The 25,902-nt window shown below is 45.9% G+C and overlaps 1 protein-coding gene and 1 long non-coding RNA gene across 2 annotated transcripts in view; one reads left to right on the top strand and one right to left on the bottom strand.

Moving 5' to 3' along the window:
• LOC119954981 (protein kinase C-binding protein NELL2-like) overlaps positions 1–25,902 on the top strand; it is a 320,987-nt gene that overhangs the window by 3,620 nt on the left and 291,465 nt on the right. The window lies entirely within an intron of this gene.
• LOC119954982 overlaps positions 24,961–25,902 on the bottom strand; it is an 86,735-nt gene continuing 85,793 nt past the window's right edge. The window contains exon 3 of the long non-coding RNA XR_005458352.1: positions 24,961–25,021. This is a non-coding gene — a long non-coding RNA (uncharacterized LOC119954982). The remainder of the gene's footprint in view (positions 25,022–25,902) is intronic.

Below are 25,902 nucleotides of genomic sequence, written 5' to 3'. Positions count from 1 at the left end.
GGACTGGCTGATAGATCACATCTGAACCTATTTTTGTCCCTGATGCAGCCAGTTCAGGTTAAACTGATATTGCAGAAGAGGCTTGAAAATTGACCTCTGTTCTCTTAATTGCACATGTAAAGGAACTAACACCTGTTTCAAGCATGGGCTTGGATGCAGGCTTTTTTTTTTACCTTTAACAGGATGAGTGTGCACTCCCTGCAACTATTGTGGAAGCTGAAAAGTCCAGTTAGCTAAGAGAAATGGGTGATGCATGGTTTCATTTCTAGGCCATAGTCTCTGCACTGAAATCATCCAAAAAGGAGTTGCTATTGTTCAATTGATGTCATTACACCATGTCAACATAGAAGTCCTTACTTCTTATCAAATCTCACCATATCAGATCCTGTTAAAGAACAAAAGGCGGATAGATTTGTGCCAATTACCACATCTTCATGATTTTTAAATCATGAATTGTGGCGGCTATTATGTAGGTAGGTGCCAGCATTTATTAACACATCACAGATAAAGTTGCAAATCCTGAATAACATTCAACTTTGGGCTGATAATAATTGGGAAGTAATGTCCGCACCACCCAAGTGCACAGAATTGACCTTCACCAACAGACGAGAGTGTAAACACTCCCTGTGACATTCATTGACATTACCATCATCAAGATCTCCACCATCAGCATCCTGGGGGAGGCTTAACATTGATCAGAAACTTCAATGGATCAACTACATAAATACTGCGGCCACAAGAGCCGCTAAGAAGCTGAGAGTTCTGCAGCAAATAATTCAACTCATCTCCTGGCTCCCCAAAGCCTTCCCACCATCTACAAGGCACAATTCAGGAGTGCGGTAGAATTCTCTTCACTTGTCTGGATAAGTGCATGTTCAACAATGCTCAAGAAGCTCAATACTATCCAAGATAAAGCAGCATACATTCCTGCCGACCTCCCGTAGCCTCTCACCCCCTTGTTAATCAAGAATCTATCTAGCTCTGCCTTTAAAATATTCAAAGATTCTGCTTCAACTGCCTTTTGGGGAAGAGAGTTTTACAGATTTACGACCCTCAGAGAGAAAATAATTTCTCCTCATCAGTCTTAAATAATTGACCACTTTATTTTAAATAGTGACCCTTAGTTCTAGATTCACCAACAAGAGGAAACATTCTCTCCACATCCCTCCTGTCAAGATCCCTCAACCAAGTCACGTCTTACTCTTCTAAACTGTAGTGGGTAAAAACCTAACCTCTCCAATTTTTCCTCATAAGGCAACCGATCCATTCCTGGTATGAGTCTAGTAAACCTCTGAATTGTTTCTAACAAATTTAGAACTTTCCTTAAATAAGGTGACCAGTGTTGGGGGAGTAAACTGCATTCCAGATGTGGCCTCACCAATGCCCTGTATAACTGAAGCAAAACCTTTCTATTTTTGTAATCACCATATTAAAAATTCAGCATTGGCTGAAAATGACAGCAGTGTGTACCATCTTCAAGATACATTGAAGGAAATTGCCTTCAACATTACCTCCCAAACTTGCAACCTCTGTCATCTAGATGGACAAGGGCAGCAGGCACTTGGGAACGCCACCATCTGTAAGTTCCTCTCCAAGTCACTCATCATCCTGCCTTGGAACTATATCACCATTCCTTCACTGTCACTGGGCCAAAACCCTAAAACCTCTCTCTAACAGCACTGTTGGTGACTGCAGTTGTTCAAGAAGACAGCTCATCACCACCTTCTCAAGGGTAATTTGAGATGGGCAGTAAATGCTGGCCTAGCTAGCGACCCATAAACAAATCTAAAAAGCAAGATTCCACAATCAGCCATCTGAAAAATGATTAATTAAGCTATGCTTTGTGTTGTTTGCTGAAGGACTACTATTGGTCACAGCATTTGGTGAATTCTGGCCTTCACTGAATACGCCTATAATGATCATGTGAATCAATAGACAGGTGGTCTCTTGAAGGACTGCACATCCAACAATGCTGTATCCCTTCACTACTGACTGTTTAGCATTTATGTTTAGCATTTATGTTTGAGCTCTTGCGTGTGCCTTGAAGTATAATCCCATAATTTGAGAATATCACCAACTGAACCAAATTGACACTGTGTTTAGTTGAATGTATGAGTTAGACTAGGCCTAGTTTTTATAGTTTGCCTCTTGCACTTTCTCCCCCCCCCCCCCCCCCCCCCCCCAATTATTAAGGGTGTTATGGAAAAATAGGAAATGCATGATCATACTTGCCAAAATTATGTTATCTGTTGATCAAAACAGAAAGTTCTGGGGGTGATTTTCAACTACCATCTGCCCATTTCTCGTTTATCACTGGAATAACAAGCAGCCGACAACTGAAATTGGAGCTGGGCATCTCAGCAGGCTCATTGTTGCTCAAGACATTCCCAATGTAATTTTCAGGCTGACCTATAAATTACCCAACAACCCAATCACCTGAAAAAAACTGAAGAATGGGGCTGTAAAATATGCAAACTGGGGCCATGAAACCTGAAAAATGGACACTGCATGTGTTCCTCATGTCCATTTTAACCTAAGTCCAGGAAACTTGCAATTTAAAAAAAAGAGGTCCTCCTAGATTCCCTAAAATAATAAGACCACTCTCCCTGTCCGTTATTGGCTCCTTCTGGGTTAACTTCAGTGCCTAACCTGTTCTAGAGTGGGAGATGGCCAATTTCCTGCCCTCCTGGCACCATTGTGTGGAGTTCAATTGGTACCTGAAGCTTAATGGCAGCGTGTTAATATGGGCCAGGGCATCAAAATGGTTCAGAATTCATGTCGGCACAGAAATTGGTGGAGCCGCCACTCCACTAACCTTGTGTTTTAGACTAAAATTTCACTCCCCCTGCCTCATCCCCACATTTCATAATTGTTTCATTGGGAAGGGTTATTATTCCCCAAACTGCTTGGGCTACGTCTAACATCTCTTAATATTCAGTTTCTGGGATGCACCATCAAAATGAAACTGCATTGCTGACTATTAGAATGGACTGTAGCAGCAGCATGATTCTTTGTCTATGAAGCCTTTAAAGCAAATTGACTGCTTCTGTTTGTCAGAATGATTTGTAGAAATGGTGTTTTATTCAATAACCACTGATTATATAAGACGGAAAAAATATACTTCAGTGTACAATTCAGTTTTCAATAAATGACTTATGAATATTGTACCAGCCAAGTTCCGTAGAGACAGCTTTTCGGAGACTTTGAATTCTGTTGCCAAGCCTCTGATATTCAACTAAATTTGTTCCAGTGAATTAGGCTGAAATTGTTAAACTTTTTAACCTTCCCTTTTGAAAAAGAAATGTAGTTCTTCAGTTGTATGTACCTGTTATGGTGCCCATAGAGACTGATAACTGTTTTGCAAAGAACGCAATCCCCACGATGCCAATGGAAAGAAGACTGCAGGATAAGGGGCGGGATTCTCCGAAATGGAGGCAGAAAGTCTGCACCGTCGTGAATGCGACGGCGCGAAACGGGCGCAGGCACTGGGCCAGCACGGGCCTGGAGCGGTTCATGCCGTTCCAGTCTCCCTTCCTGGTGCCAACTGTGCGCTGTGCCAACCCGCCCATGCACAGTGGCAACACACCAACCAGCGCATATGCAGCGGTGCCACGCCAACCCGCTGATGTGCGGGGGACTTCCTCAATGCGCCGACCCCGACGCAACATGGTGCGGGGGTTCAGGGGTCGGCTGCGTAACAAAATAGGGCCAGGGCTGAAAAGGCCGGCCCACCGATTGGTGGGCCCCGATTGCAGGCCAGAACCCATCGGAGGCCCCCCTGGAGAAGGAGACCCCCATTCCCCGTCTCCCCCCCTCCCCCCATAGGTCAGCCCCCTGCGTGCAGAGTTCCCGCCGGATGTGAGCAGGTGTGAACGGTGCTGGCGGGCACGGCCGCTCGGTTCATCAAGGCCGGAGAATCGGCGGCCCGGCCGTGGACAGCGGCCTGCGACTGGCGCCGTGCCAAATGCGCCGGGGCTTCTGCCAGGGCCGCGGGGAGTGGGGGGGGGGGGGAGGGGGTGGCCAGGAGGTGTGGGGCGGGGGTGGATGGGCATGGAACACCATTGCCGCAGTCGGCAAGGCAGCCATGCAGCTGTACATGCCGTTAACAGCCCAATGTGAACTTAGGGCCACGGGTCGTAAAGGTATCCACCCAGGCCACCCCTTAGGAACTCTCTGGCCCAGCCGACCCATCAGCTGTATGGGTGCACTCCAGCACAGCCAGTGCCAGCTTGCTGGCTGGAATTGATGTGTGTGTTGGGATTGCAATGTGTATTTGCGGCTGCAGTTTGTCAGCCTCCCGAGTGTCATTCACAGACCTGGGGAATCCCACACCGCTTTCATTGGAACCGATTGTGTTCCACGTGGAGCCGGTGCTAGCCCCTCCACAGTTGCTGAATCGATCTAGGTTCGGCGGTAGTTTTGCTGGCGTGAAAGTACACAAATTCTGCGTCGGCATCAACAGTCTCAGGAATGGAGAATCCCGCCCCATTTCTTTTGTATTGCCTCTCCTCTCCTACCAAAATGAATCGCATCACACTTCTCTCTGCTACATTTCAACTGTCATGTGTCAGTCCATTTCATCATGTTTGTGCCCCTCTGAATTTGTGTACATTATCGACTCTGCCTTCTGTCTCCTAGTTAATTTCATATCCATGCAGTCTCTAATCCCAGGAGTTTCAATTTCGCTGAGAAGTTGATTATCTGGTACATGAAAAGCCTTTTGAAAGTCCATACATATATAAGTCACACAACCCTCACCAACCCTTTCCATTACTTCACCAAAGAACCCAATCAAGTTAGTCAAACATAAATTGCCTTCACCAAATCTAGGTTGGCTTTTTAAAAATTAATCTATATTTTTCCAACTGCCAATTATCTTTTTCCTGCCTTAATTTCCCTCAATGTTTCGCCACCTCTGGTTAAGCTGGCTGGTTTGTAGTTGTCAGATTTATTCCTCCCCCCTGTTTTCAACATTGGTTTAATGTTTGCAATTCATCAGTCCTCTGGCACTACCCAAAACTAAGGAGAGCTGGATGATTGTTGCCAGAACTAAAGAGTTCTGACAAAGAGCCAAAAGGACTCACAATGTTAACTGTGCTTTCCCTCCTTACAGATGCTGCCAGACCTGCTGAGTTTTTCCAGCATCCTCTGTTCTTATTCATCATGTCTCCTTTTTCATTTTAATCGCTATCTGTTTCCCAATCCTTGGAGTACAAGCTTTAGATGTACTTTCTTTCATTTCGTGGAATCTGTCTGGTCTGTACCTGAACTGCATCATCTTTGAAGGCCTCCAATTGCTCGCTTACTGGTAAACTAGTTAATCTTTAATTCCATTTCACCTGGGCCAGATCCCTTTACAACTCACTGAAATTAGTCCTCCTTCAGTTGAGCTTTTTCAAATCTAATTTTTACTTGTCCTTTTCCATAACTACCTCAAACCTAATGATTTTGTGATCACCGTTTCTCTAAAACTGTCCCACTAAAACATGGTCCGCTTGCCTCATTTCATTCCCAAGAAAAAGATCCAGTGTTGTTTCCATCCTCAGTTTGACTGGAATCAAGGAAATACACTTGGGTACATTTCATGAATTCCTTCTTCTCTTTGCTCTTTACACCATCATCTTTTCAGTCTCTATTAGGATAATGGAAGCCTCCATTATCACTGATCCAATGTTGTTGCATCTTTCTGCAATTTGCCTGCAAATTTTCTCTCTCTTCTTCCCATTATTAAGTGGCCTATACTCTATACCTTGCTCCGTAATAGCTTCTCCATTGTTCCTCAATTCTGACCAAATAGATTTTGTTTTTGAACTCTCAAATAAATCATCCCTTTCTAGTGCGTAACAATATCTTTGACCAATGCTGCCATTTGCCACCCTCCTCCTCAGACTTTTTTTTTCATTTCCTGTATTCCACCAAGGGGGGACAGTTAGCATGGTTGGCTAGATGGCCAGCATGTGCTTCCGAATAATGGCAACATTGATGGTTTGATTTCCATTCCGGCTGAGGTTGTTTGGGACCTCCCCACCCTGCTGAGAGTAGGAGTCGATGACAAACCACCACTGTCAAAAACTGCCAAGAACACAGTTCAGGATGAAAACTTAGCAGACAATGAGCCAAGGAACTGAATGAATGATCTTTCATTAATATATTTTGGCCAGGAATTGAGTCACCTATTCCTCCGCTAGCTTGAACATGGTCTCAGTCACAGTAACGTGATTAAAATAAAGGTAGTTTAAAGGGATTTATTTTTGTATTGGTAAACATTAGAAATAAGGTATAGTTTTAAGTGCATTTAATTTAATGTTTTTGTGCCTGGAAGGGTGAAAACTATAGTTAAATTCATGTTAGACAATTGTGTTCTTTGTGGGGTTTTGTTTCCAACTGTAATTCTATTGTGCTTGAGTTGGGTGATGAGTAAATAAACCTGCAGTGGTTGTTTAGCAACTGGGGCCTTGTAGGGGAGAGAGACTTTTAAGTTTTACTTTAGATATTTTGATTGCAGTTGGAGATAGGCAGTGAGAGAAAAGACAGTTCTCACAGCTTTGCTGGAAGCAATTGATTTTAAAATGTTAAAGAGGGAACATCTCTTTCAGCCTTGCTAGAAGAAAAGCCATACTATAGACAGTGCCCTGAGACTGCGATGCTGCAGAGGGTGGAGTGGGGGCAGTAGCCCTGGTGCCTTTAAGCGGGGTGGGAGTGAGAGTGGATCATCTGATGCCTGCAAGGGGATTGGGGAACAGAGGGGGTCACCCAATGCCTGCAAGGGGGAGTGGGGGTGAGTGGGCATAGAGCATAGAATTAACAGTGTAGAAGGAGGCCATTCAGCCCATCGAGTCTGCACCAGCCCTTGGAAAGAGTACCCCACTTAAGCCCACACCACCACCCTATCCTCATAACCCAGTAACCGCACCTAACCTTTTGGACACTAAGGGGCAATTTAACACAACCAATCCACCTAATCTGTACAAATTTACACTGTGGGAGGAAACCGGAGCATCCGGAGGAAACACACATAGACACGAGGAGAAAGTGCAAACTCCACACAGACAGTCACCCGAGGCTGGAATTAAACCCGGGGACCTGGAGCTATGAGGCAGCAGTGCTAACCAATGTACCACCTGATGGCTGATAGGGTGGTGGCGGTGAGAAGCGGCCACCTGATGCCTGCGAAGGGAGAGAGGGTGTCACAACATTGGCTTTGTGGGGATGGTGGGGGGGGGGTGGGTTGGGGAAGAGCACCTTGTCACTTCTGCAGTTGTGGGTAAGAGCCATAATGCTTGAAGGGGTCCTAACATTTACGTGGGGCTGGGTACTGGGGGCTGTTCAGTTTGTGTGCTGAACAAGGTGCCTTCCTGGCTCTTCAGCTCTATCAGGTCTCACCCCTTCAGATGATGGCTCAAACCATGCCCACACATTGGGCAGGATTCTCCAATCCTGCGGCCAAGTTCTGACGCCGGCGTGGAAGGCGGCGCCAACCATTTCAGCACCAAAGGTCCCCGATATTGAGGAATGCTCTCCTACCCTGGGGGGCTAGGTTGGTGCCGGAGTGGTCCCCGCTGCTCCAGCCGGCGAGTTCACGCATGCGCAGAATGGCCGGCATGATTCCACGCATGCGCATGGGTTCTCGTCTTGGCGCCGGCCCCCGGGCAATATGGCGGAACTCTACAGGGGCCCTGCGCAGATGGAACCAGCCCGCCGATCAGCAGGCCCCGATCGCAGGCCAGGCTGCCATTGGGGCCCCCCCCGGGGACAGATCCCCCCCCCTCCCCCCCTCCCCACCTCCAGGGTGGTCTCTGCAAACACACATTCCAGGTCCCGCCATGTAGGGCCTGAGTAACCCACGCCGGCGGGACTTGGCTGAACGCAGCAGCCACTCGGCCCGTCGGGGCCCAGAGAATCACCGGGGGGCCCGCTCTCAATGCGGCGGTGATCCCGCGGGTGCCCGAGAATCAGTGCCAGAGAGTAGGTCAGCCAGCATCGGGGCAGCTGGGCGAGAGTCTCCCCCCCCGGGGGATTCTCTGGGTCGGAGAATCCCAGCCGTTGTTTTGTTTTACTCAGAGAGGCTCAAGTTCTGGAGTGAAAACTGACCTGAAGCTGGAGAGCTACCTGCTGGTTTTCAGTCAGTGTCTGACACTTGTCAAAAATAACTTTCACTGGAGTTAACAGAACAGAGAAACCTGGGAACCAGAACAGGTTACTGTTCAGTAAAATCACAGATTAAAAAGACTTTGGATCGTGAGAAGCCAGAAAGACATCTACAGTAGTGCTTAGGTTTGTGACTACAGTTTGGGAGACGCTATTTGAAATAATTGTGGAAATCGGTGGCTGAATCTTGGAGTTTGTGTAAAAGCCTTGAAGACAAAGGAAACCTGAAAGGAGAGGTGTAAAACCTGAAAGTGAAACCTTGATGGGAGCAGCGAAGGGAAAGCATAATTAAAATAAAAGATTTGAAAGTGTGACTTTTGAAAGCGGCATTTGAAATCACTCGTGTGGAAACCAGAGCTTAGTGAGACAAGGCATTAGAATCACCTGGGGGGACGTGAGGAAAAATCCACAGACATTCACTTGGGTTCAGAGTGGAGTATGTCTTGCCACAATCATCTTGTGTGCTTACAAGGGACTTTGTGTGTTGATGAGACCATTGTAGTTTAAGACATACTTTGTAATCCATGTTAACCTTAAAATCTGTGTGTAGTTGTTGAGGTAGTGGGGAAGTAAAGGAGTATTGTATTATAATCCAATTTCTTTACATTTCATAATTTTTTCTTCCTTGTTGGTCAAACTAACTATTGGAGCTGTGATTCTGTTCCTCCACGTTTTATAAAAATAAATAAAAGCTAGCTTTTTTGAGCCAGGGTTCCATTCTGGAATCTTCTCATCCAGCTGTAACATCAACTGGAATCATAACAATCATGATATCATAATCTTATGTGACTATTTGTGCCTGCACCACACCAATCTTCCATGCCCCATGCATTTTTGCACAGTCAATCTAAATCTGTCTTAACCTGCCTTCCATCTGATCCCTGCTATTTCTGGACTATTCATCATTTTAATGATGTTTGTCTCTGTCAGTCCTCTGTACACCTTGTACCTCCTCTATAATGACTCATCTTAGTGTTTTCCTCCCTACCAAATTAGTTTAAACCATCTCCTACTGTTCTAGTTAACCTCCCGGTGTGGTCATAACCTGTTGAGGTGTAACCTGTCCATTTTGTATAGGTGACTTCTTACATATATATGGTCTCATTGAATGCTCCAATGCTTTCAGCGGGGTACTACTAGTGCAGAGTGGCTGGTGAATTTGCCAACATCAGTGACGGCATTCCAAAAGAAATTAATTGGAGGTCATTTTCACACCCTTGCTGGGACAGAGAAGGATCAATAGCTAATCAATCATCAGTTACAAACCCTGTTTTATGTTCATCCACTGTCAATCAATGGAAAACTAAATTGGGCACGATAGTGGCAACTGCCCCCATTGTGTAAAGCCCTTTGGGAGTTTTCAACCTTGCGATAAGGCACTCGATGAATGTAAATCATTTGTGATAAGGCACTCTATGAATGTAAATCGTTTTCCTTCTCTGTGGAGGCCTTTGCTTAATTCTACTGCCAAATAACTTCTTGTTCCCTTTGCTTGGCTTTTCTCGTGCTTGTGGTGTCTTTCCCTTTAAGACAATATAGCCAAAAATGGTCATCTGATTTGAGGGGCCAATGGGAACCAAGAGTGAATGATCACTCAAGAGGGTGGTGTCCTGTCTTGGGCAGAATACGTCTAGCAGCCATGTAGTAAGCATCGAAGGCTGTGCTCCAAGGCAACTTAGTGCTGCAAAATGCCCTGTACCAAGTTGCTCTTTATTGATAAACACCATTTTATTCCTAACAAAATCTAAAGTCTCTTGACAACACCAGAAGTGTTCCATTCTACATAACAACTTTGTTAGAAACAGGATTTACTCTATTTAAAAATATGGTGGTGCCTTGTGTCTGGGACTATTGGATTACCTGGATGCAGAAAATACAGGAATTTCAGGAAAGGTGGAGCGCATTCCTCCAATGGGCCTTGCTCAATTTTTCCATCCATTGATTTAAATTTGCAGGGCCACGAGGAAAGAGACGGAGTATGGACCTATTGGATAAATAGTTGAGCCATCACAGGCACAATGGACTGAATGGCCTCCTGTGCTAAAAGATTCAACGATTCGATGCTCCTTGCTGAGTGGTTTCCCTGCATTTGCAGCATCCACTCAATCTTATAGCTAAGGACGCCAGCAGGAGGAAATTCCTCCCACATGCTTATTGAAATGCTCAAAATTTCTTTGGCTGCTCCTGTGTGGATTACCAATTTTTGTCAATCTTATAGAACTGGCACTGAAACTCCAGCAACAGAAGGGGTTATTACCTTTTGCATTGGGTAACACTTCTGTACTTGAATTCAATCCAAGCCATGTGAGAAAAGAGCAAGACAGTTGTAAAGAACATTGTGAGACTCAAATGGTTGTTCTGTTTAAGAATGAATATATGAGCATACAATATATATTATTTTTTTCCAATTAAGGAACAATTTATTTATTTCCAATTAAGGGGCAATTTAGTGGGGACAATCCACCTAACCTGCACATCTTTTGTTTGTGGGGATGAGACACATGCAGGCACGTGGAGAATGTGCAAACTCCACATGGACAGTGACCCGGGGCCGGGATCACACAGGGTCCTCGGCGTCGTGAGGCAGCAGTGCTAACCATTGTGCCACCGTGCAGCCCCCATTAAGGGAAGACTTAGCGTGGCCAATCCACCTAACCAGAATATCTTTGGGTTGTGGGGGTGAGACACACGCAGACACGGGGAGAATGTACAAACTCCACACGGACAGTGACCCGGGGTCGGGATCGAACCTGGGTCCTCGGCGTCGTGAGGCAGCAATGCTAACCACTGCGCCACCGTGCTGCCCAGAGCATACAAGATATAACATGGAAATGAGAATTTGACATGTGCAAATGATTATTCTTCTAAATGATGTATCTCCTCACAAGTAGAATCTGTGCAATAATGATAAGGGATGGTGGAGGTCAAATATACAAAACAGAAATTGGAAAGGGGAGGACAGTGAAGGCAGAAAATGAACACATTTTATGTGAAATTATTTACTTTAGAGCATCAGCAGGCACTACCATAAATCCCAAGAGGCTGCCTTTCTCTAGGGATGCATATTTTGCACATCAGTGACAGTGACAGAGAAAGAGATTGGGAGAGGATAAATAAAAGTAGAAAGTGGATATATGCAGTCCTTCAAAATATGAAAGAAAATAGAGAAGGGAAAGCATTTCAACACCATGGACAACTTTGCATTTGCAAAAGACAACAACAAATAAGAAATAGAAGACAGGGAGAAATCCCTTGTAAAGGGAACAAAGGAAAATGGGTGTGGATTGACCACATTAATATTTATAAACGCCAAAGCAATATTGTTTGAATTTTATTATTGATGTTACAATTTGGCAACAGGCAAATCAGAGCCACTGAGGTAATTGGATTTTTGAGAGCAGTCCTCCCCAGCTCAGTTCAAAGCATGTTATAAAGAATTCTGAAAGCTGATTAAAGTGAATTAAGGTAGTGTGAAGCTGGCGGGATGTGTGTGTGTGTGTTGGGGGGGGGGGGGGGGGGTGAAATGAAATTAAAGCTGAGAGAACCTAACCTTCAAAGAAGGCTAATACATTTAACCCTTTGCGTGCAATGTTAAGAACAAATGATTTTGCGAATTCATGTGAAATTCCTTTGTTAAAATAGTGAACAGAGAACTGACGACGGACATTGCTGAGCTTACTTTCAACTCTTTAGGTGAAGCTTATTAGCTGGCAAAAGATTAATATTCACTTGTTGGAAAAGCCGCAAAATAGGGTTGAAATCAGTCAGAATAATAAGGGTAATATTGAGTAATGTAAAATAATAGACAACATTTCTCAAGAACATAAGCATAATTATTTCTATTTTCATCATTTATGAACATGCTTTTAAAGCAGAAATATGTTTTAATATATTTGCAATTTGAGTTACTATTGTGACTTGTAAATTTACTTTCTCATCCATTATGAAGCATTTTGTTTACCAAAGGAGCATCATAACTTAGGCTACGTTTGTTCAAATAGATAAGTTTGCAACTCAACAACTAGCAATCAGCCGCATTAGTTTAGAATATATATGTAAAGAAACTCAGCATCCTTAAACACTGAAGAATGAAGAGTGAGGAAACACTCTTGCTACATTACCAGGGCCATCAAGTGACATCTAGCCGAGTCACAGGGATCGTGGCTGCATTTTTCTGCTCAGTTTTGTTCAAGGAAGGCTTACTTACTGCACATGTCATTACATCGGATCCTGAGAGAGCACAGTGACCACTGTGAGGCGCAGGATTGAGTACAAAGCATCCGAGCAGGCATAAAATTAAATTCTGACGTAAATGAAAGATGCAACTTCCCATAATTTTATTTTGTGCTTTTGTTTAAAACACAGAATAATAAGATTTTGCAGGGTGCTGGAAATTCTGCACATACAAAATAAATTGCTGATTTATCTGGCCATTCATTGGTCTAAAAATACAGGCAAAGATGTTCGGCCTCTCCCACACTTTTCACAGCTGGCTCAGTTATAGCATTGTCACAGGCCCGTAAGCGGGTTGTCTGCTTCGCGCACTCGGCTGGAGAATCACTTCTCGTTAGGGAAGGCGAAGCACCTGAGAAGGGATGAGAAAAGCAATATTTTTTTAAAAATAAAATAATCTTTTAAAAAAAATTTAGAACACCCAGTTCATTTTTTCCAATTAAGGGGCAATTTTGCGTGGCCAATCCACCTAGCCTGCACATTTTTGGATTGTGGGGGCGAAACCAACACAAATATGGGGAGTGCTCCACATGGACAGTGACCCAGAGTCGTGATCGAACCTGGGACCTTGGCGTTGTGAGGCAGCATTCCTAACCACTGAGCCACTGTGCTGCCCCTTAAAGATAAATTAATCTTTAAATGGATTGATTTTATTAAAAGGATCATTTGAGCCTTGTAGATTATTGTCCAACATGAAAATCCCCAATGAACTGAAGCTGCCCTGTTGTCATCCTTTTCCTTTCTGGCCAATGGACCTTCATTGTTCTTGAATTTGAAGCATTTCCTGATTGAAACACCTTGACATACAGCATCTTGTGTCATAGTATTCAGCACAAACGCAATGGCTAGGGAGGTGAACACTTTGATGTGATTGCTTCAGAACTGCTTCATCATTTATCGATGATTCTATTAAAGTACCTCGTGTGTTTGAATCATCTAAAAGACTTGCACAGGCACTGCCAAGGAATGAATTAATATCCGCTCAGTGAAAATGCACAGTTGACTGTTACTATTGCAGCACATCTAAATAATGATCTGCCCGAGGAAACATATGGGGTAGAAATGGGTCCGAATTTGTGCTTGGGCCCACGATTAGTAGTGAGGAATTAGTGTAATCCTGAAGCAGGAAGCTCAAAGGGCAATATAAATCATCCCATGGCTCTCTTTGGTGTAGTTGGGATGAGTTTTCAGTGCTGGTCTTGTCCCATAGGTGGAGCAAATGATTTTTTGGCTGCCTATATTGCTGGCTGTTTAGGGACCCTCAATTAAGTTCTGGGGGAAGAACTGGAAGTTAGGTGTGGGCCTTGATGACAACTTGTTTGGAATTGGGGCTGTAATTCTGCTTCTTTTGGTACGATAAGATAGCACTTTTATTTAAAAAAAATCATAAAGTTGCCTTTGGGTTGGGGGCCACGCAGAGGCTGAAGAATCCTGAAGGCCCAATATCTGCTCTGGTCACTGTATGACCAATTTGCCAAATTCCTTCTTTAGCAAGCATTTAGGCCTCAAATTTACATATTCAAGAGATCTAGAGCAAATCTACCTAAACTGGGACAAAGAGCCATAGCACGTGAGATTAGCCAGATGTTTCTCGGTGCTTGGCAGAATAGACACCAATGGTGACGGCAATTTGAAGCATGAACACTAATGCATGGGTGTATCGGGGTCTCAGCGGGGAACTCCTGGACAAGGCCGCACTTAGCCTAGCAAGTGGAGTTCCTCAGTGCAGCAAGAGATTGGGCTGCCACGCTGCGACCCATAAGCACCCCCTCCAAGCCCCAACTCACTATAAGGGGGTTCTGCACCACCATGCACCCCCCCACCACACCCGTGCAGGGCGCCCCCTGGCCCGATCACTGCCGTGCAGAAAATGCCAGCTTGGCACCCTGACAGTGCCCCTGCCAGCTGGCAGTGCCAAACGAGCACCTCAGCAGTGCCAGGCTGGCACCCAAGTGGCACTGCCAGGATGCCACTGTCAGTGTGCCAGGGTGGCCGTGGCAGGGTTCTCAGGTGGCACTTGCTGTGTCAGAGTACTACACTGCCCAGAGGTCATGCACCTGGGGGCCTCGAATCGCTTGAGAGATCCCCATGAGTGCCATTCGATCTGGTGCCCGTTTGTGGAGACCAGCTCTGAATAGTGCTTGCCCGAGATCTCCAAAGCGAGGGGATTAGATCCCACACCTAGGTTATACCTCGGCAACATATATTAGAGTGAGACAAGCTGTATCACTCTAATATGCAGATTTGTCAGAAAGTGATCTCGCCCACATTGGGTGGGATTCACATTGTGACGTATCGCGAGATTGCTTTAGATCCCGTGAAGCGTCGGGCGGCATGATGGCGCAGTGGATAGCACTGCTACCTAAGCGCTGAGGGCCCGGGTTCGATCCCGGCCCTGGGTCTCTGTCCGAGTGGAGATTGCACATTCTCCCCGTGTCTACGTGGGTTTCACCCCCATAACCCAAATATGTGCAAGATAGGTGGATTGGCCACACTAAATTACTCCTTAGTTGGAAAAAAAATGATTGGGTACTCGCGAAGCATGGTGAATGGGATAGATCCCAGAAATGGAACCTCCTGGCATCTACTGGTCGCATTGCACCACGCTGCTTTTCAGGCGCAATGTGACCGGTAGAAACTGCCCCAAATGCTTAGTTTTTAAGTTTTGTACAGTTATTTTAACCCCATCTACTCTATTTCTGCTGGATGGACTGAGTGCAAATGAGCTCCATAAAATCTGGCTGCATTCTGCTCTTAATTCCACATGATCTGATTTTAGCTATTAGTTAACTTTTTTGTTCACCGTAAAACTGTTTCAGGTCATTTGAGGCTTTGTTACCTTTCAGGATTTGCAGTTATTCAGTTTTCCTTCTGCCCTTAGATTAATTGTTTTCTCTTACTATGCATCATTGATTTTATCTGTTACAGAGCTAATGTTTCACTGAGGGTATATGACCTTGATTTTCAGGTTTAAACTGTGGGATTTTGGATTAAGCGACAAAAATTCTCCATTCAGAAAAAACCTTCCAAAAAATTTAGACAGGCACTTAATTTAAGCTCTTTGTTGTAAAAGAGCCGGACATCATTATTGCATAAAACATCAAGCACTAATAATACTATCAGAATATTTTAGTGACATGGTGGCACTTTTGAGGCGTGAATTGCCATTACACATTTACAGACAATCAAAAGTATTTTAAACAATTTTGCAACGTTAGTAAATCTCCTTCTCAACACTGAATCCCCCATTTTGTTGCTTGCGGGTATGTGAAGTGACTTTATTCTGTCTGGTGTTTGTGCAACATATTAGACATGGGGGTCAGCTGTACACAGCCTTTTAAGTGACCTTTAGTCAATAAGGTCAAACCACAACTAAGTTGTAGTTTGACCTTGTCAAAGAGAAGCCTGTTTGTTCCGTGGAACTTAACAATTCCGCTTGTGACTGAAAGAATCCAATATGGCTGGGAATTCAGAAGAGGTGTATGAAAGCTTTTGTAAGGAAAACAATCTGCAGAAAAACAGATGCTGAGTTACTCTGTTTGATGATGTGTTAATGGCAAAATGTTTTCAAATTAAAAGTGTCCTGGATGCTCAATGTAATTTCTCAATTCAAATGTCCTAACTTATTTTCACAATTAATGAACTTGCTGTGGTAATTTTCTCCTTCACCACTTATTTGGCAATCTGGTGGAGATCACCTGTCTGCCCACTGAAAAAACACTGGATATAGAAATTGGGCTGGGTGCCGACACACGGGTAATCCCAATCCATTATCAACCGAGTGCTGAAAATAAAATGATCTCCTGTTTTCTTTCTGCCGCCATGTTGTTGCTTCCCACGAGGTTGAGGTCTCTTGACCTCTGGGATTTGAATGGTATGCATACTTAACGGCTGAAATTACAAATTATCTCTCATACGTCCTGAGGGCAAATGAAGATGTAAATGACATAAACGAAGAGCAGGATTTTCCACACACCCCTGCAGTGTGTTTTGTGGTGATGGAGGGGGCCTGCATTAGCCAGTGGTGGGATCTTCCCAATCTTCTTGTCAATGGGGTTTCCTCCTGTTGACATCCTCTACCTCCAGGGGACCCGCAGCGGGGTGTTGCGTAGGTGGAAAGAGAAGATCCCGCCAGCAGTAATGGCTGGAAAATTCCGGCAAAAGCTACGATTGATTCAAAGACAAAACTGTGACCAGTACTTAGTGCAGGTATGCTCCTTTCGATTACTCTGTTTTAATGCTAAAAACACGACTGGCAAAGTTAACATCACTGGACCCAGTGGCACTGCCAGGGTGCCAGGCTCTCAGTGTCAAGGTGCCTGGGTGGCATCAGCAGTGCCAGGGTACCACCCTGCCCAGACGCCAACCACCGGCCTCCAATCGCCTGGGAGACCGGGTGGGAGACCCCCTCCCCAAGTGCCATTCCGCCTGTTCCCCGTTTGTGGAGACCAGTGCTAAATGGCACCTGGCTGGGATCTCCTCGGTGAGGGGATTCCATCCCGGGCACTGGTTAGATCCAGAGAGTGCATATTCAAGTGTGCCTAACTGCACACTTAAATATGCAAATTTATGGGTGGGATCCAGTCACACACCAGATCCCGTGAGATCTTGCAAGGTGTAGCGATCCGGGTAAATCCCGCGAGAGGCTTCTTGCGAGATTTACCGGCTGTGCTATGTCAGGTTCCGAGTCAGGAGTGGCGGTTAGATTTAACTCAAAGTCTCGAAACAGCCTAGTCTTCTTCAGAATTATGATAATACTCTTTGTTGTTATAAGTAAGCTTACATTAACACATCAAAGTTACTGTGAAAAGCACCTAGTCGCCACATTCCGGCACCTGTTCGGGTACGCTGAGGGAGAATTCACGATGTCCAAACAGCACGTTTTCCAGGATGGGAGGAAACCGGGGGAAACCCACGCAGACACGGGGAGAATGTGCAGACTCCACACACACGTGGCCGAAGCCAGGAATCGCACCTGGGATCCTGGCGCTGTGAAGCAACAATGCTAACCACTGTGCTATCGTGCCGCCTACTGCACGGTAATTCCTAATCATTTAAACACTTCGATAAACCAATAGGTCTTGGGTTCGATTCTCCATGGGGGATCCTCCGTTTCGGCGGCAGCGCACTCATGACCGCGGATATCCGACGGCGTGAGGGTGCCCACAATAGGAAACCCCATTGGCCGGCTATCGGTGGGGGAGCGCCGCACCAGAAAATGGGTGCAGCGGGAGGGAAAATCCCGCCCCTTGGGCGCAATTCTCCGACCCCCACGCCGGGTGGGAGAATCGTGGGAGTGCCGGGCGATTCCCGCCACGCCGCCCTGGCACCCGCACGCGAATCTCCCACCTCCCCCAAAATGGCGTGCCACGTTACACGGCTGGCCACTCGGAGAATCGCCGTTCACCGTTTCTAACGTTGCCCAATCCGTTGGGTTCACGCCGGCGCCAACCACACCTGGTCGCTGCCGGCGTGAATAGCATGCGAACGCTGCGTGTGCGGCCTGTGGGGGGGGGAAGTGAGGATCGAGCACGGGGGGGGGGGGTGCTCAGTAGGGGTCTGGCCCACGATCAGTGCCCACCGATCGGCGGGCCGGCGTCTCTAAAGGACGCACTCTTTTCCTCCACAGCCCCGCAAGATCAATCGTCCATGTCTTGCGGGGCGCCCGCGGGGAGGACAGCAACCGCGTATGCGCGGGTGAAGTCATGTACGCACCGCCGGCTGCGTAATTTACGCGGCACCGCACCTAGCCCCCTGGGGGTGGGAGAATAGGGGGTGAGGAGCGGCCTCTGACGCCGGAGTGAAACACTCGGTTTTCACTCCGGCGTCGGCACTTAGTCTCCCGATGGGAGAATTTCGCCCTTTATCTTTTAAAATTACTACTTTAAAGGTTTTTGATTATATATCCTTTGGATTTCATGAACTCTTTTAGCAGTCTAGCCAGTTGACCATTTTACTTTTCTCAGCATGGGCACAGGACCTTAAAGGGAACCATCATAATAAAGTTAGTATTGTAACCTCCTAGAGGCTGCTAACCTCAGTGCTGAGATCTGTAAAATTACAAAAACCACATTGAAAGAGTACCAATTAGTTACTGATACAATACAACAGTTAGTTATTGACTAGGCCTGGACCCATACCAAAAATATTTCCAAGTGTCATTTTGGGTGAGTTTGGCAGGGTGTTTCTCCTTGGCCTTTTGGGTGAGATTCACACTGCTATTCAACTACACATCGCTGTTTCCCTCTAATATGCAGATTTGCTAAAAAGTGAGCCATCCACTATGGGTGGGATTCACATTGCGACGTCTCACAACATTACTATAGATCTCACGAGGTGTGGCAAGCAAGGTAGAGGAATCACCCAGCATCTACCGGCTATGCCATTCTGTCTTTGGGCATAACACGGCCAGTATACCGCGCCCATAGTCATTTTTTGGGGCCTAGGGAAATTTCTCCCTGGTTAAGCCCACACTTCAAATTTTTTTCAACACTGGGGATCTGAACTTGCCGGTGAGACCTTTTCCTCAGATCGGGCTGCTGTTTTGAAAGGGAGCCCTGGTCTCGAATTGAGAATGTAGGTCTTCCACATCCCCCACCCATGAGCAATGTCCCCCCCTCCGCACACATGGGCCTTACCCTACATACCCCCAAGTGAGAACACCACGCTATGTGGCTGCAGAGGGCCCCCTTTGCAGGCCTCCCCAACAACCTTTTGGGCCCCCACCCTTGACGCCCAACCTTTACGAGGCCTCTTCCTACCTGCCCTTCTTCCCCTATCCTTTATACCCCCCTCACCCCCCCTTCATGTGTATGGCTCCATCAGGCCCTGAACCTTGACAGTGAGAGCCTGGTAATGCCACCCATGGCAGTGTCCTTGTCAGCCTGGTTGTGCCACCTGGGCACTTTAGCAGTGGCAGCGTTCAGTGCCAAAATGTCAGGCTGGCAGTATCAAGGTTCCCAGGTGCCAGAGGGAGAGCCAAGGTGCCGCTCTGCCCTTTCCCCAACCACCCAGGGGTGCCCAATGGCATGGGAACCCCAACCCCCCCCCCCCCCCCCCCCCCCCCCCCCCCCCCCCCCCCACACAGGTGCTATTGGGCCTGGTTCACGTTTTTGTGGATCAGTACTAAACAGCATCTTGTCCAGCCTCGCTGGGGTGGCCACCAGCTCCTGGGCGCCGGACGAATCTGGCGCAGACATTTTGAAATGAGCTGTAAATATGTTAACCTGGATCTCACCCAGCGCGGACGAGATCCAGATTTCAAGGTTTTCGATACATTTCATGAGACATCTCAGGGGTCGCGGATCTCATGAGAGGCCTCTTGAGAGATTCACCGGCCTCATCGCATCACCATGTCGGGTGCAATGGGGCTGGTAAATTGTGCCCAGAGTATTTACAGAATGTGGTGAGGGAAGGAAAAATTAACTTGATTAAGAAACACATTATGATGGCTTCCTTGCCATGAGGTTTATAAGAGAGAGCAGGATTAAAGACATCACATCAGGCCCTGTGATGATGTATACGGTGCTCACTAGCATATCACATGATTAGAATTAACCCATCAGACTACATTTCCCTCAAGTCTCTGATTCTGCCCAGAAAAGGAATTCTACTCCCAAGCCTCTGACTTTCATTTCTTTTTGGAATCTTTTTGTGGCGATTTCACTAGTCTATCCAAATGGGTCCTCAGATCTTTTGGAGGCGATTGTGGATTTAAGTCCTGTAGGTGACCTCTCAGACTCTGCTTGGCAGAAGGAGGATTAATGGATGAATCAGGTTCATTAGTCGGGCAAGTCATCTGAATCAGTAGATGAATGCAGCATCTCTGGTTATAGCTTGTAGATGTTTACTCGTGTACATCTGTTCTCACAGTAATATTATCTTTTTGGATGAGGTAAGGACCTGTGGATGCGGTGCCTGTTCAATCACTTGTCCATAGTGAGCTTAGTATCGGCTAAAGCAGGCATTGTCAAACTCGGGGGCATGTCCCGCGGGTGGGTTGCGGGTGACGGTCGGGAAGGCCGTGGAGCCGTCCGTCGCGGCGCTCCCGATCACGCTAATCCATGCGCAACAGCCGCAGTAGCCGGCTTTTAACTATACCGGCTGTAAACGGCCTTCAAAAAGGCTGCAACCTTATCAAAAATATTTGGTCGTACTGCACATGCGTGACCGAATATCAGTGCGCATGCGCACCAATGATCGGGCATGCATGCGCAGTGCGGCCGCATTTTAAAAATACGGTAGCAGCCTTTTATTTATAAATTCGAGGGCCAAAGGGACCCAAAACCATTTCCTCCATTTTTGTCAGCAACAAACAAGGCAAGAGAAAATGGTGGGTCGTGCAGGTCAGCTGGCGTGGGCCGCGAAGGTCGGCCGGTGTGGATCACGAAGGCCGGCCGGGTTGGGTCCCGAAAGTTGGCCAGTTGGTAAAAATGGGTCCCCGGAAAAAAAGTTTGAAAGCTAAAGGGTGCGAACCTGATCGTGTCATCGAGATGGGCTCAGGAACATTGCACTTGGAAATTTCACCGGCACAAATCCCGTTATGGCCCTCCTGAAAATCTAACCCTTGGTCTCTGTGGCAGGACAATTTTTGTGCTTAGGTTTTTCCCGCCGCACCACTTAAATTAGCTGGGGCTAGCTCATAGATGTTCTTCCTGCCTCTCCTTTTGTACGGTTACCTCTCTGTTTTTAAATTTAACTTACTCACTGAGTCCATTGTTTTTGGGATATGGCTCTCCCTGACACCCTGAATCACTAATTAATTCTGCGTCCTAACCTCAGTCTGTTTGCTCAGTTAAATTGCCTTTGTTGAGGTTAAATAACCTCTTGACTTCAAGTGGCTATCCAAGATTTACTTCATCCAAGACGTCAACAACAATTCTGTCCCTGATGAGTTCATATTTCAAGTTGTCATTTTATAGCCCGCTCGACAATTGTATTCTTTTGCATATTGAAGCAGACACCACGGATGGAATTCTCTGTTCCAGTGGCTAAGCCGGAGTCAATGGAGAATCCGCAGGTGGTTCACGATGGGAAAATCGGCGCGAATCCCTCACCCATTCCGGTGAACCACCCGCAGATCGTGAGGAAAACGGCTGGAGAATCGGCAGGTCCCGAGCCGCGCATGCGCAGGGCTGATGGCCTGTCTTGGGCGTGCCGGAAAACATGGTGCAGGATGTGCTGAAATCCTAACTCTCCCATCCTGACCCCACAGCCCATCCCCTGTCCACCTCCCACCATTCCCCCCAGCCCTAGCAGAAGCATCCAAACTAGCGGCACGGATCCTGGATGCGGGTGGCTGTCTGCAGCTGGTTCCTGACCGCTGAGACCACATGTGGCCCGTGTCGTCGGGAACCCGGCCCATTGGGAGCGGAGCATCACAGTTCGGCTGGCCGATGACACACCAATGGCGTTGCAGCTGTGTGTGGAGCACGTCGTGATGGCGCCGACTTGGAGGGGGTGGAGCATTGCGAACTGGTGTCAAACCGCCGACTGCCCCGAATCTGGCGTCGGAAGCCATTCTCCATCCAATCTCCGATCCCAATTTTGGCATCGGGCTACGGAGAATTCCACCCCACATTTTCTTATTACTTCATTGCATGCAGCGTTTTCTTCATTCATCCCCTGCCTGACTAGAATATTGTCTGCACAACCACCCTTTGCATGCAACAATGCTCATTGCTCAATTTTGCAATGAGACCAGATGCAGTGTGATATCGGAGAATCTTTGGTGCCAATTTGGCCATGCTTGTAATTGATTGAGGCCTGTGATCTAGTTGAAGCTTTCCAGTAATGGCAGAGGCATTTCCATATTGTTCTTTCACTCGCTGCCATCGTATATTATTATTATAATCGTATTATTATTTTTATTATTATTATAATATTCCTAGTCTCGTTGTGCTAAGAAGGAGTATTTACAGTGTCTGCTGACATAAGAAAACGTATTAAAAAAATTCATCTTACTTTGATTTCCTTGTGGTCAGGTCTACCAGAGCAGGATTATGAGACATTGTATTAATTCCTGCGATGGTGTATGCCATGTATTATTAGCATATAGTTAGAACATTTTGAAGGTGGGTCTTTTTATTTTGTTTTTTATTTCTTTTTCGGTATCTCCCTGCCTGAATTTGCCTTTGCCTTTCTGTCAATCACTCTCTGCATGTGAATAGCTTAATTGGATGTTTATATGAAAGAATGACTCTGTGACACCATAGCTCAATCCTAATCCTCAATCCTAATGGTGAGTTCCATTTTGATATCAGTGAGCTAAACAGCTGTAACTTGCATTTAAATAGCACCTTTAACAGAGTAAATTGTCCCAAGGAGCTTCACAGGAGCATTATCAAACAAAATTTGGCACAGAGCCACATAAGAAGTTAACAGGTTGGTACAGTAGTTAGCACTGCTGCCTCACAGCACCAGGGACCCCGGTTCAATTCCGGCCTTGGGTGACTGTCTTGTGTTGAGTTTGCACTTCCTCCCCATGTGGGTTTCCTCCGGGTGCTCCAGTTTCCTCCCACAGTCCAAACATGTGCAGGTTAGGTGGATTGGCCTTTCTAATTTGTCCCTTAGTGTCCAAAAGATTAGGTGGGGTTATTGGGTTACGGGGGTAGGGTCCGGGTGTGGACCGAGGTAGGGTGCTCTTTCAGAGGGTCAGTGCAGACTTGATGGGTCCTTCTGCACTGTAGAGATTATATGATTCTATGACCAAAAGGTAGGAAGGATGAGCGACAGAGATTGAAAGGTTTAAGAGGGGAATTCCAGAGTCTCGTCAGCCAATGGTGTAATGATTAAGAGTCCAGAATTGAAACATCCGTATGCTTAATTGCAAAGTGAACAGCAGCCAGCCATAACACCAGACTGCCAATCAGATTAGTGTTTTAATAGTCTGCTTGTATGGCTATTCATTGCTGTTCTTTTGGAACAAAGCATGTATCATCATATTAACAATGTAAATCAAAGAAATTTTACTATATAAACTTTTCCCATGCACATCAAACAACATTTTAAAAATGCTTTGATACCCACTTATTTCCTGTAACTCATAATGTTCAGTGCTTTGTTACTGCAGCTGTATCTTTTATGGACCAGCACAGCTTTCCTCTTTACCCACCGACTCGTCTATTATCTACGTCAGACTGTGTTTTATGTTGTTCAATTGTTTTGACACTCCATTTTCCTGCACGAAGTTCGAGACGCAACTTTTTGACTAGTTCCTATTCTTTCAGCTTTTAATATTGTGTCTCTGGGAACATTAGTCGATAATGAACTCCAGCTTCCTGCAGAGTTTTGATAGAAAGGTTTCAGAGACAAGCAGATCCACAGCTGACAAGCACTGAGCTGCGGCAGTTCACTCTCTGCTTACTGTCTGCTTTCAACTGCGCACAAGAGGCTCCCTGGGCGTGCAACAAAAGCTCAGCAAAATCATAGCAGCTGTTAGCGGGGGGTTATGGCGGTGCAGGGGACGCGGTGATGTGAAATGACATAACCAGGCGGTATATTACAGGGTATGAATATTGACAAGCTCAGGATTGGAATTTTGCAGGGCTACTAAGCTTTCTCCCAGTTCTATATGCCTCCACTAATATCACTAAAGAAGGTCAGTCACTCCAGATTCATCCCAAACACTGTAATATAAAGTATTTAATAAGAATGTTGGCTGTTAGGTTATTTCTCTGAATTCTATTAGCATGCGTGAAAGAATATATAGCAGACATAATTTTAAAAAATAGATTTAGAGTACCCAATTTATTTTTTCCAATTAAGGGGCAATTTAGCATGGCCAATCCACCTACCCTGCACATCTTTGGGTTGTGGGGGCGAAACCCACGCAAACACAGGGAGAATGTGCAAACTCCACATGGACAGTGACCCAGAGCCGGGTCCTCGGCGCCGTGAGGCAGCAGGGCTAACCCACTGTGCCACCGAATACCAGGCATAATTAAATCTTTGGGATTTCTCAGCATGTTTTTTAAATCCTAATTTATTTTTCTTTGAAGTGAAATGTTTCTCAAAACATTAGTCATACTTATACAATTTTATATGTTGATAACAAAATGTCTTAAGCCATTGTAATACTTACATATATATTCTTTGACAGAGTAGGTTTCAGTGTATATTGATGTAAATCAGCTGATGTGACATCCTGCAGCTTAAGATCGTACAACGTTTGAATCAGCTAAGCATTTTTAACATGCCTTAATGTTTAAATATCTTCAGGAAAATAAATTCAGAAGCCTTGCAATTAAATGGTGTGATATTAGGTTACAATAGCGTATTGTGCCTTTGTGAAATTCCTATTTTAACAGAGAATATGACTTGTTTACCTCAATTCAAATGACACTGAAAGGAATTTTCAATTGTGATAAATGTTCAGGCATGACCATATTGTATTGCAATACAAAGACCATAATCTTCCGGTACAAATTCACTTAATAAAGTCAGATTGCTCGAAATTAGTTTCCTCAAAAATAAAACAAGAAATGGGAACTCACGAGCACTTGTAGATCGTGAGAGCAAACGGAGCAAAAGCGGTATGAGAGAAACATTTTCCACACAGCGAATGGTTACGGTTTGGAATTCGCTGCTGGAGGTTTTGGTGGAGGCAGGTTCAATCAGAAGCATTCAGAAGGACTGTCATCTGCAAAGGAAAAATGTGCAGGGTTATGGAGAGAAAGCTGGAGAATGGCACAAAGTGAGTTGCTAATTCGGAGAACCAGTGCAGACATGATGGGCTCCTTCTATGCTGTGACAGTTCTGTAATTCTGTAAAAGCTTTTTATTAAACATGAGTATTGTTTTGTAAAATATTGCAGCTGTTAAAACATAGAGGAAGAATTGGTCTTGTTAACATTCAGCTGTTAGTCAACCATTTTCCCTCTGGTTCATATTGTTTTGAGTCAGTACCAGACAGCTGTTGGGGCACTAAACGAAGCAGACTTTAGTCAATCTAGTGTAGGTGATTGACCTAAGTAAATACAGAGGATGATATTTAATACAGATGGAGGGGGGGACCATTGTGAATGTCACCTCCTCTGGGAAAGGCCTGTCGGTATTGATTGCTGGCACTTAAGTGGTTAGCGGAGGGCTTTTCCAGGGATCAAGGATCCGGGGGCAGAATTCCCACCTCTGAGAGCTGCTTGTCAGTCAGAGGCTGGCAGCTGTCCATTGTAAGCAGCACCAGCAGAAGCGTGGCAGTATTGCCGATGCATTCAAGGAGAGGCTTAGAATCGCCAAGGCGCCCAGGCAATAGATGAGGGAGAGTGAGATGGAGTTTGGGTGGAGATTGTGGGAGGGAGGAAATTTGGTGGCATAGGAAGAGCATCGGTCGCTGTGCCCACCCCCACCCCCCGCCTTACTTTGGTTCAATCCCTTGATCAGGCATTGAGTGCCTTTGTACGAGGGTATCCCTGACCCTGCTCCTGGCCAGGAACCTGCAAGCAAACAGGACAGGGTTAAATACCAGCGATGCTGGGACGTGACAATTAAGTGGGTATTAATTGGCAAGAAGGTGGCAGGGTCC

The sequence above is a fragment of the Scyliorhinus canicula genome, chromosome 20 (genome assembly GCF_902713615.1).
Source record: "Scyliorhinus canicula chromosome 20, sScyCan1.1, whole genome shotgun sequence".
Taxonomy (NCBI): Eukaryota; Metazoa; Chordata; class Chondrichthyes; order Carcharhiniformes; family Scyliorhinidae; genus Scyliorhinus; species Scyliorhinus canicula.
The sequence above is the reverse complement of the archived record's forward strand: the minus strand, read 5'-3'. Positions and strand labels throughout refer to the sequence as shown.